Genomic DNA, 12,049 nt, shown 5'->3' with positions numbered 1-12,049 from the left:
TCTTTATATGCCATCTTCTGGGTAAAGATGAACATGGGTCTAGTTACAGAGGAAAGATTCTTGGGGTGTAGCTTTTAAATTGCTTAGTTTACTCCATGAAAACACTTCTTTCAGATAGGTGCTAGGGTCTATATCTATGGAACTTTGAGTTTTGGTTTGGAATACTCACTGTCTCAAATTTCCTCATAGGCAAAAAGAAACAAAACAAACTGCCCCAAACCGGCCGTCATCCATTCAAATTGGACTAATGGCAACCCCATATGTGTCAGAGTACAACTACACTCCCTCCGGTTTGCAATGATTGGGATCATTCAGAAGTAGATAGCCAGGCCTTCAGGGATGTCTCTGGGTAGATTCAAACTGCCAGCCATTCAGTTAGTAGTAATGCACTTAATCTTTTGAGCCACCAAAGGCACACCTCCATGTCAAGTTGAGTAAATTAAAATTAAGGCGTTTAAAGCATTTACAGAGAGATCTCTAAATGCCAGTTAATTCTTAAGAGAGCTGAAGTGGAGAGCAATAGGCATGGAACATGTTCTCCTAAACCCGACCAAATAGAGGTGGGAGCACAATGGACAGGTGAGTACCAGGGTCTTGACAGCCAGTTATGTTGTGAACACCACACGCGGGAGAAACTGAACTTGATTCTAAAGTGTTCAACATGAGGGCTCTTAAAGGTGGAACAAGGAGGGAAAGAAATGCTTTTAGGTAGCTAGTTCGTTTGTTGTTCTCTTCCATCAACAACTTTCCATATTGATAAGGAATCGTGGGTCATTCTCAGTTCTTTGAGAATGGGATGCATATCCTGCTGAGAAAATCAGACCACTGATTATGTATGAGATTTAACAGACCAGCGTGTATGGCTGTCAGTCTGACCTCATTGTTTATAGACAATGTCAGCGATGGCGCTGGGGTTCTAAGTTTCTGGGTAAGAGGAAGATGAGCTTTAAGAGTTCCGATTGCACAATTTTATATCTGAGCACTGCTGTCTAAATCCTGACATGACGCCAGCTCTCCGTGTGCTGCCAAAGGCGCGGACATTAGAGACTGAAGTTTCCTTGTTCTGAGGGGCTGAGGTTTGTCAAGGAGTCTGAATAGACTCTGCTCTTGTTCCAGTTCCAGCAGCCTCCTGCCTATAGAAGTGTTTTCCTGCACTTGGGCTAGGCTGAGATTCATTTTGGAGAGGCAGAAACAAGTCTGAAATCCTCAGGGGATCTGGCACAGGAAAATGAAGTCATTACATTTGCTGCATGATTCAAATTGGAATCGCACAAGTCAGAAGGACAGGATGCTGAAGTCCTTTGTTTAGCTCTCCTCTGTCTCATGAGCCGTTTTCTTCAGCTTCCTGGAGAGAGGAAGTGGGTTTGCATGGAATACCCATTTGCATGATGTCGTCCTCAAGGTCTCTTTCCCTTTCCATAAAACACCTAGCCCAAATCTTGCATTCAGCCGGGCCCAAGGCAAAACAAGGAGCCATTGAGCCGGGGCAGGGGAACTGACCTCTCCATCCACCCTGCTGTCAGTGGGGAGACGGCTAGAATTCCTTCCTGCAAAGAAACCCACAGGACTGTTTCTTCATCCTGCTTCGGGGTGTCAGGAGGGTAGAGAGAGAAGACTCTCATCTCCCCAGGCCAGTTCTGTTCGGTGCTGCTTCTCAGGCGGCTCATTTCTTACTTCTGTGACTTTTGAAATGGTCCTGCCCTGGTTGCCACCTCCCTGGCCCTTTCTCTCTTCAATAACAGCTGACCCTCCTCTTTCTACCCTCTGCCTGGGGCTGCGTCCCTGCCACAGCCTGCACCAGGGGTTCCCTCCTCGCATCATGTTATGCTCCCTTCCACACAATAGCCTTGTGGGACAGAAATGATTCCCACTACATGGAGAGAAATCTCAACCACACGGGCCGTAAGTCAGTTCTTCAGATTGCTCAGTGGGCTATGTGATGCGACAGTTCTCTTGACTTCCAAATAGCTCAAAGCTCCTTCCATCACACCATCCTATTCTTGAGTTCACAGGTATCTATTGTGGTTTCGATGACATCCGATTGAACAGATTAATTCTAGACCACAATGGTTTGTACTTGACTGCTAACCTAAAGGTGGGCAGTTCAAACCCGCCCAGCGGTACTATGGAAGAATAAGCCTAGCGAAGCCTCCACTCTGACTGCAGCAAATAAAAGCTTATGGGGGACTTTCATCATTGTTCTTTAGCCACGTGTAGCATTCCATTGAGTGTACATGCTGTGTGCCAGAGAGTAAGTAGGTGTTGCTTGGGTGAAGGGAAGATAATATAAAAGAGGGTGGACATTTTAAAAAATCAAGTCCAGGGGAGCAGGACAAGCTCTTGAGAGCTTTGATAAGTTAGAAGTGTTGTTCACTTAAATATAAAGTCCCATCTAGTCACAATAAAAAGTTGAAAACAAAATCTTATAGGAGTGGCAGATGGTGAATTATAATCAACTCTATGGAAATCAACAGCAAACAGTATTCTTCACCTAGGTTAGTCCTAACTTTTCTGCTTTTTGCCATCTCCTGGAACTAAACACCCACCCAAACAAACGAAAACCCCAAACTCAACACATGTTAGGCTGGGTTGACTGGAGAAACAAACCCAGTGACACTTCTATATATGTAAGGGAGAGCCTTGCATCATAGAGCAGTTATATATCAAGAAAACATCCCAGCCCAGTCTAACTCCAATTCTTAAGTTCAATACTAGTAGACACATCCCTCTGCAGACTCCCACAACCACTGGCAACGATGCAGAATGCAGGGAAATCACAGGATGGTGGGCTCAGAGCCCTGTGGATCCAGTGGTGGTGAAAGCATCACAGGGCTCTGGCAGCAGTCAGGGTCAGCCAGCAGGAAGGGAAAGACAGAGAGGGGCAGCTGAGAGTTTCCAGGATCCTCCTTAGGAGAAGGTCACACCCACAGGGAGTCACGCCACCAGGCTGTGGTCAGATTGACAGGCTAAACTGTACCTCTACACTTCCATATAGCTTCCGGTTGACCCACAATTATGTAATACCGCAGCACACATTATAGGACTGCAGCCTAGGGGATGCTGTGGGGCGTCCGTGAGGAGTAGCCACGAGTGCTTTCCTACTGAAAGTTGAGCCCCCAAATTGATGGCAATCACTCGAGTCAAAATTCTGTCCTTGACTACCCAGGATCACCATGAGCACATTATTCCTGTGTTCCTAAACATAAACCTCCAGGCCACCTTCACATGGTCCTTCAGATAACCGAGCGAGTCTTCATCAGTAGGAGTTCAGTCGTCTCTTGGGTAGATAGTTAAAAAAAGAGATTTGTACTTCTGATTTTTCCCTGATTCAATTCCAATATGTTGAGCTTCAAGTCTGCAGCTCCCAGACTTTGGGGAAACTAATTCCCTTTGAAATATCTGATGATTCCACAGCACTGAATTGAGGGTCTGATCCACCTTCCAGCTTCCAGCCTCAAACCTTGGGTGTGCCTGGGTGTACAAGTGAAAGCATTTGGGTGGCTGAAAGGGAATGGTGGCTGAGGAAAGTATGGCTTTTCGAAATGAAGCACCGCTGGGTTGGGTGGGGCCGTACACACCATTCCCAGCGGCAACCAGATGCAAAGTGAGTGTGTGGTTGACTATGCCAAATGCCTGCTGACAGAGCGTTCATCTGGAAGGGACAGGCCTGGGAAGACTGAACAGGGATGCCCTTGCATTGCCCTTTGCGAGCTGAAATGTCATTGGTCACAAAAATAGATCCCTTTACCTTTTGCATAACCCAGGCGTGTCGTTTAGAAGAGCAATAATTAGTTTAAACCTCTCCTCCTCCTGGCTTTCACAAGAAGTAAATTCAATTCCATTCCATTAAGCCAAGATTTCCTGAGAACTCACTCACTTGGGGCTGGGCCCTGGGCTAAGTGCTTCAGACACAGTGACAAACAGATTCTATCGAGGCCTTTGAGGAACTCATGGAGGAAAAGACGACCAAGAAAAAATGACAATGCTCCTGCATCAGTCATTCCTTCAAAGAAGGGACAGGATAGCCTGGACTTACAGGAAGAATAGGTCAACATTGTGCTGGCAACCATGAGGAATTTTCTCTGGGGAGTGTGAAGCTATCTCAGACTTGGAGCATTTGAAGGCATTGGGCTGGTAGTTGGATGAGATGACAGTGTATGTTCTCAGCGAGAGGAACACGATTAGCACTCACTCCGAGTGATGTGCCTGGGGTAGTCAGTAGTCGCTGTATGGAGAGAGTGGTAGAGATGGAGGCAGATGGGACAGAGCCGCCATCCTTGCGCGGTACAAATAGTCAACACATTTTGACCACTAAACAGACAAATTGGAAGTTTCCACTCACCCGGCCATCTTGAAAAACGGCCTGGAGATCCACTTTAGAAAAACTACTATAACTCTCCATGAGGTGGGGAGCAAAGTTCTACATTGACCCACACAAGGGCCTTGGGAGGCAGGGGAAATTCTGGAAACAACTGGTTATTGGCTATGGATCAAGGGCTATGCGTCCCTGCTGTCATCCCCAGATAAGATCCTAGTATAATGCAGCGCCTCAGAGCAGTTTATTGACTGGGCAAAGGCACACTCATATTTTTGATTTAGAAAGGTCTATGTGGGAGTCGGGTGTAAGCTGATTTGAAGGGGAATACTTGCAGCAGGGAGCCAGCCGGTGAGGAATCCCTTTCCAGTGATCCAGGAGAGAAATGTGCACACTGAGAGTTGAGGACCATGAGCCACATTGAATCGACTGTTACCTACTGCATATAGGATTCTGCCAAAGACTCTTGGACAGCAAACAGCCCTGAAGCCCCAAAAGTTACAAACAAGCAGGCCTTTGTTCAGTTCAGCTACCTCCTTGTGGTAGCTGTCATTGCTATACTTAGACACCTGAGTCAAAGTCACTGATCTTAACATCTCCATATTGCAATACATGCCCCCCCCCCCTTTCAAAAGGATCTCTTGGTGCAAAGTGATCCTGAGCCTGGGTGGCACTTTCCCTCTGACTTCAGAGGAGTTACACATGGTGGCCTTACCCCACAGTGAACTTCCCCATCCTGCACAGAACACTCTGGCCCCAGAGACTCAACCCCACACCATTTGGTGAGACGCCGGATGAAACACCAAGGTCTGGGCTTACAACACACTGTTTTTCCTGGTTTGTTCATCCTTGGCACAGTGTGGGATTAGCATATTGGAACAGGAGGTTCCACCCTACTCAGTCACGTGGGCTCTCTCTCTCTCTCCTTCTCTCTCCCACTGAAGTCAATTAGATTCTCCACCTCTCTGATTATATTCTGAGATCCTGCTTCTGGAGCAAACATCCTCTCCGCAGCATCCCTAAAAATATACAGCTATAAAGCTCACGGGCATTCAAATTGCTTTTAAAAACAAAGACCATGAAAAGCAAGGCTATAAAAGCATGTGAATCATCCACCCAGAAATCTTCCCTCCAGGCACACACGACACCACAGTCCTTCCCGGATGTTCTTCCTTCACAAATTATGGAGGCTGCAGACATCCTTCTGGGGAATGGATTATCTGATTCCACAGGCAGTTAAGAATAACATGTAAATGTCATTTAGCTGAGTGATTTCTACATGGATCAAAAGACACACTCGAGTTACTAACTATGATAGCCAAACCCTCTTTCAATAAAATAACAGCTAGCCCACAAGACTCTCCCAACTGAATTAGCACCAGTGTGGTGTGGGAGTCATGCAGACATTCCTTCCAGGTTAGTAGACTATTTGCAATTCAGCTCTTTTACTGATGTGCGTGTTGTGTAACTGCCACCAACCAGCCATGGGGGAAGCTTGAATCCAAAGCCTCTCAAAACTTTCCACCAAGTACTCAAAGTCAGTACTTGAGAGAGTGAATGAGCACTCCCTGTCTAGGGCGACACAGTTAAAGCTGCCTGCCCGTTCAATGCCAGGGTGAGAGAGGCAGTGTAGCACAGCTGTGAAATGTATGGGCTCTGAATGTGCACAGTCTTGAACTTGACTCCTGGTACATGTGGAAAGTGATGTGGCTTGAACAGTTTTCATTGCCTCTGAAAGATTCAATTCTCGTAAGCTTCAATGATTTCACTTTTTTCACAGGGTTTTCTGAAATATACGGTTTTATTTCCTGAAGCACTTATCATTTCCTGTGTATAAGGACACAATATACATAAGCTGTTGTTTAAAACCAAAATTGGACATTTCAGGTGTCCTTGTCACTCACACGATGTTTTACTCTCTGTGTCTTTATTCGAATATGAAATAATGGTTTCCTAAAAGTGTCCTGGAAAATGATCTCTCTGAGCTCATATACCATGTTTGCATAAATTAAGCTTCCTGGGCTGAGGGGGAGGATGTGGGAGTCGGACCATTTTATGCTGTTTTCAATAAGTGTGGCAAATCCCGTTCTGGTTTTTTCCCTTTTCTTTTTTATTAAATCATTGTATTGGGAGCTTGTACAACTCTTGTCACACCCCATACATGCATTCATTGTGTCAAGCACATTTGTACATTTGTTGCCATCATCATTCTCAAAACATGTGCTTTCTACTTGAGCCCTCAGTATCAGCTCCTCATTTCCTCCCTTCCTACCCACTCCCCCTCCCTCATGAAACCTTCATCATTTCTAAATTGTTATTGTTTTGTCATATCTTACACTATCCAACATCTCCTTTCACCTACTTTTCTGTGGTCCATCCCCCAGGGAGGAGGTTATATATAGATCCTTGTAATTGGTTCCCCTTTCTACCCCACCTTCCCACCACCTTTCCAGTATCACCACTCTCACCACTGATCCTGAAGGGGTCATCTGTCCTGGATTCCCTGTGTTTCCAGTTCCTATCTGTACCAGTGTACATCCTCTTGTCTAGCCAGATTTTTAAGGTAGAATTGGGATCATGATAGTGGAGGGGAGGAAGCATTTAAGAACTAGAGGAAAGTTGTATGTTTCATCATTGCTACCCTGCACCCTGACTGCCTCTTTTCCCTGTGACCCTTCTGTAAGAGGGTGTCCAGTTGCCTACAGATGAGCTTTGAATCTCCACTCTGCACTCACCCTCATTTAAATGATATGCTTTTTTTGTTCTTTGATGCCTGATAACTGGTCCCTTTCTACACCTTGTGATCACACATGCTGGTGTGCATCTTCCATGTGGACTTTGTTGCTTCTGAGCTAGATGGTTGCTTGTTTACTTGCAAGCCTTTAAGACCACAGATACTATATCTTTTGATAGCCGGGCACCATCAGCTTTCTTCACCACAGCAAATCCATTTCTTGTAGATGAAGTTACCAGGGAATGAATTACTCAGTTGTCTAACATTAATGGGAAAATTCTGGGAAAATATTTATGACTGTCCTTACTCAGAGCTCTGTTGTTTCTAAACCACTTCACAAGTAGATCTAAGTTCACTGAAGTTCCTGGGGGGTCCCTGGTCTTCACATGAAGAACATGGTTGTTGCTCAGATATGGGGATGAAGAAGGTGCAGTGAGTTGCAGTGAAAATAATTTCTGACTAAAAGGGCTCAGGTCCTGGAGCCATGAGGTTCTGCGATCCAAGCATGACTCTCTCTGGCTTTGCTAGGCAGCTTTTGCCTAAGCCCCATATTTTTCTTTTGGATTTTTCTGGGATATGCAATGAAGGGCAGGAAATCACACTGAATGACCACAAAGGTATTTTGTGCTCCAAAATTCTGAGGATCTATACACTGACCTAGAGCTTTGGTGAATAAAGAATATGAACTCCTTTCCTTATTGAAAATAAAATGAAGAATCTTGTTTTCTGTGTCTGTGAGAGTAGTTTGCCTCCAAAATTAGACACTGTATTTTTTTAAGTATGGACATGAAGTATAATCTTTATTCTGAGTGTTGTGACTCTTATTTTAATGGTGACCACGCCATCATTGTGCCTGGCATTAGTAGGTGCTCTTTGATCCATTCTTATTCGCAGTGGCCACAGTACCACAGAAGGAAATGCGATCTACCATTTTATTTAAATCTCACTAAAGTTTTATGAAGTTCCATTTCGCAGATAAGAAACTGAAGTTTAGAGATTTATAACATGTCTAAGGTCACACAGGTAGCTAGTTTATTTGATTCCAGAACTCACGTCCATGGCAAAAATCTTTACAATTCTGACTAAAAAGGGCATAATTGCACTGTGCAGATCTTTGCGAAGCTATGCTACCTCCACTTATCTCTGCTGGGTTTCACTGCTAAAAGCCACGCAATCTTTTTACAATTGGTAAACATGTCTGCTCTCTATCAAGCCATCTAAATCTGTATGTCTTCTCTCATCCCATTACTAGTCATTCATTTTTTGTGTATTCAAAAAAAGACAGTCCATCACTTGCTAGGACATCATGACACCCATGGCCACATCTGGTGCCTATGAATTTTCATGTGACTGACACATGGTAGGTTAATGGTCAATGCTCACTGTTGGAATGCATGACATCATACATTTCCACAACATTGAGACAAAATAAGATGTTGAATGCACAAATCCATTAGCATGCACTCAAGAACAATGCCATTTATGTGAAGGCATTAAAAGTGAAAGTAAAACTATGTTTATCAGAAGCAAAAATATGCAGAAAGCATCACTTTGTCCAAGGACAGACTTACCATTTTCATGCCTACTTTATTAATTTTATTTTTACTTCTGATGACTCTGGTCAAAATTTGCAGTGGTGAATGTGACAGAGAGGATGAAGTGTTTGTAACATAGCTGAGAATTTTTAGAATATTCTTCCTGGGAATGCCTGGGTTCAGAGTTCGGAATCAAATTTGAGTGTTTAGTAAATTTGCACATTTCAGGGGATATTTAAAAGAAATATATAGATATAGATATAGATAGTAACCACTGTAAATATCTATGTATATACACTTTGCTCCAAGGACCCAAACCCACTGAGGTCAAGTACATTCTGACTCATAGTGATCCCATAAAACAGAACAGATATGCCCCACGGGGTTCTTAGAGTCAGAACCCTGCTTCACTGAAGTGGACTAGTACATCTTTCTCCCAAGGAGCTGCTGGTCAGTTCAAACTGCTGACCTTTCAGTTAGCGAGCAAGCATTTTTAACCACTGAAACACCCTTCATGGAACAAAAGTGGGCGTATTCAAGGCTCAAACCTTTTTTTCTGGAAGTGAAATTTCCTTTAATACATTAAGAGTACGTGGCCTGAAAACATATGGATTGAATCGCCCATAAAATGTATATGAGTTTCAATGTTAAAGGAACAAATACTTCAGAAAGCTAATTTGGCTTCTGCCAAACCCATCCAAAGAATTTGCCAAAACCCGGAGTCACTGGACTCCCGTCTCCCTGGCAGCATCTAAGTTAGCCAGCGTTCCTAGTAGTCTGGCCAAAGGAAACCGGAAATTCAGCATCTTCTGCGGGGGATGGTTGCCAATATCAACCCTGCTGACATGTTCAAGGGCTTCCAGCCGGCCCTCTGAGCCAGGAGGACCATTTGAAAATGCTGGGGTCTCTTAGCATATCTGCTTTGGGTTACTTTCAGAGATAGCAAATGCAGGAGCTGCCAAGCTGAGAACAGGATCCATGCTGTAAACTATTTGCAAAATCCCCGCTTCCTTCTGCTGGGGCCAGGTCTTCCCAACCCAGACAGTCTGCAAGGACATAAAACAGGACTATTGTCAAATGATTAGCAGTCCCTAAAAAAAGTACAGCAGGTGGCAAGATTCTTGGCCTTTGAGTTCCAGCCAAAACATTTCACATTTTTCCTCCTGGGGGAGGCAGTGGGAACCTGCTGTGAGTCAGAAGTGAGGGGGTGGCAGCAGAGCGGAGCTGCTGCTGGAGCATCTTGCCTGTCACTGATGAGAATTAGTCAATTCTTGGAAAGAGGGAAGAATGCTTGTCTCTGCCTCCTACTTTCAGATTCTCCTCTCAGCCTTCGGTTAGAGAATTGGTAATCGGATACAATTCAGTTTGTCCAATTCCAAACTTGCATGCTACTTCAATTGTTGGTTGCTGCTGAGCTGGTTTTGACAGCCAGTGACCCTGCATACAACAGATCAGAACACTTCTCAGTCAGGAGCTCTCCTCGCGGCTCTTCCTACCTGGGAGCTCATTGTTGTAGTCCATCTCATTCAGGGTCTGTGTCTTTTTCGTACACACCTCTATTTAACTTCTACTCAGCACCAGACCCACCATTGGACCCCAGGAGCAGATCCCTGTGCTAGACTCGGCTCCTTCCCTCAGAGAATGCAGAGCTTAGTGAAAAGTTACTCTGTGTTTACAGAATATTGTTCTTGGAGATGAACCGCTAATACTGGCCCCATATCCATAGGTTTGAGGAAATTTCAAATTCCCTTTTTATTCTTCATTGAGCTCAGACTATGCAGCAACTTATAAAGACTTTGCGAAATCTAAAAGCAAACCATTTAACTCTAACATGACTTTATCCAACTTTTACCGACCAAACAGCCGCCTTTCCCTCCGTTCTTCTGCAGGAATGCACACCAGTGTAGGGCATTACTAGTTCCCACAATGTCTGTAGGCAATATCTAGTGCAAAAGGCTCACCGTTTACTTTGGTGAGATTCATGAGGGCAGCACTGGAAGGTAAGTGGAAAAGGAGGAGGTATCACAGAGGAACGAGGTAGGGGAAAATATATTGACGTAATAATACTGGTTTAGAAAAATGAATGAGACCTTTCCAGATTGAAAATATGAAAAATGAAATACAAGCACTTGCAAGGGCTTAGTGTAATGGAAGACCATGACGTACTTGGGGGGGGGGAGGAAGTCCCCCTTATAGTGCATCTGCATGCATGCATGTACATATATGTGTGCATGCGTGTATCGATGCATGTGCATGTTTTATCAGGTCTGGAGAATGTGAGAGAAGCAGAACTGAGTCTGAAAATGACAAGGAGTGCATTTTGAGGTTGAGGAGCCCTGGTGGCTCCGTGGTTCTGACTTGGGATGCTAACTGCAAGGTCATCAGTTAGAAAGCACCATCCATCCCCTCAGGGGAGGAAGACAGACAGGGCTCTCTACTTCCACAAAGAGCTACACTCTCAGAGACCCACAGGGGCAGTTCTACTCTGACCTAGGAAGTCCTTATGACTCAGTATGAACTTGATGTGGGTGATACTTGGAGGTTATTATGCACCACACTCAATTTTGAGTTGTAAGAATATATTAAAATAGGGAAAGACCATTTTCTCCAAGATGAAGTTCCTAGTGTTTAACACAATGTCCTTATTCGTATAGTCTGTGGTGAAACACTGTCTACTGCATTCATTCTAAGTCACATAATCCATGTTTTGTGACTGTGCATAAAGAAAGTTTCTGAAGATGAGGAGGCATGGCCCCTGGTGCTCAGTAACACTTACTCACTCCTCCCTGGAAAGGAAGCCCAGTGCTGCCCGGTGGATTCAGACTCATGTGGACCGTATAAGGCAAAGCAGAATGGCTCCTTTGGTCTCTGGAGCTAGATCGTTCTGGGAGTAGACAAGCTCCTCTTTGTCCCCCAGGTGGTGGATGGGTTTGCATTACCATCCCTGCAGTTTTCAGCTCAAAACTTCACCTATGATGATCCTTCCCATAGTGCAAAAGGGGGTGTGATTTCTTGGCTAGTGATTGGAATTAAGGAAACCAATACGCTAACGAGGCCAAATTGAGGGAAACCCAATATCCTATAATAGAAAAATTGAGAAATGAGATAGAGTGAGGTTGACAATCCAACCCAATGTGTGAACCAAAGTATGCAGGTAGACCTCAGCTGATGTGGTATCACATCTGAAAGGAGATTCGGTGACTGGACTCCTACATGAGACCCAAGGTCTTCTATAAGGAGTGATGGTATCGTGCTGGGAAGATTGGCATTTTGAACACAACTTAGGCACGTTATGTCCTCTAAAGTACAGTGGTTGGACTATAAGTTTCAGTAAATGTTTTCATTCCAGCACACTAGTGATTTTGCAATGTCAGGTACAGGCAACACGAAACCCAGATTTATGTTGCCATTTGAAAGAACTCATATTGAAACATATAGATTCAAAAATCACAAAGAACAAGGAGA

The sequence above is a fragment of the Tenrec ecaudatus genome, chromosome 8 (genome assembly GCF_050624435.1).
Source record: "Tenrec ecaudatus isolate mTenEca1 chromosome 8, mTenEca1.hap1, whole genome shotgun sequence".
NCBI lineage: Eukaryota > Metazoa > Chordata > Mammalia > Afrosoricida > Tenrecidae > Tenrec > Tenrec ecaudatus.
The sequence above is the reverse complement of the archived record's forward strand: the minus strand, read 5'-3'. Positions refer to the sequence as shown.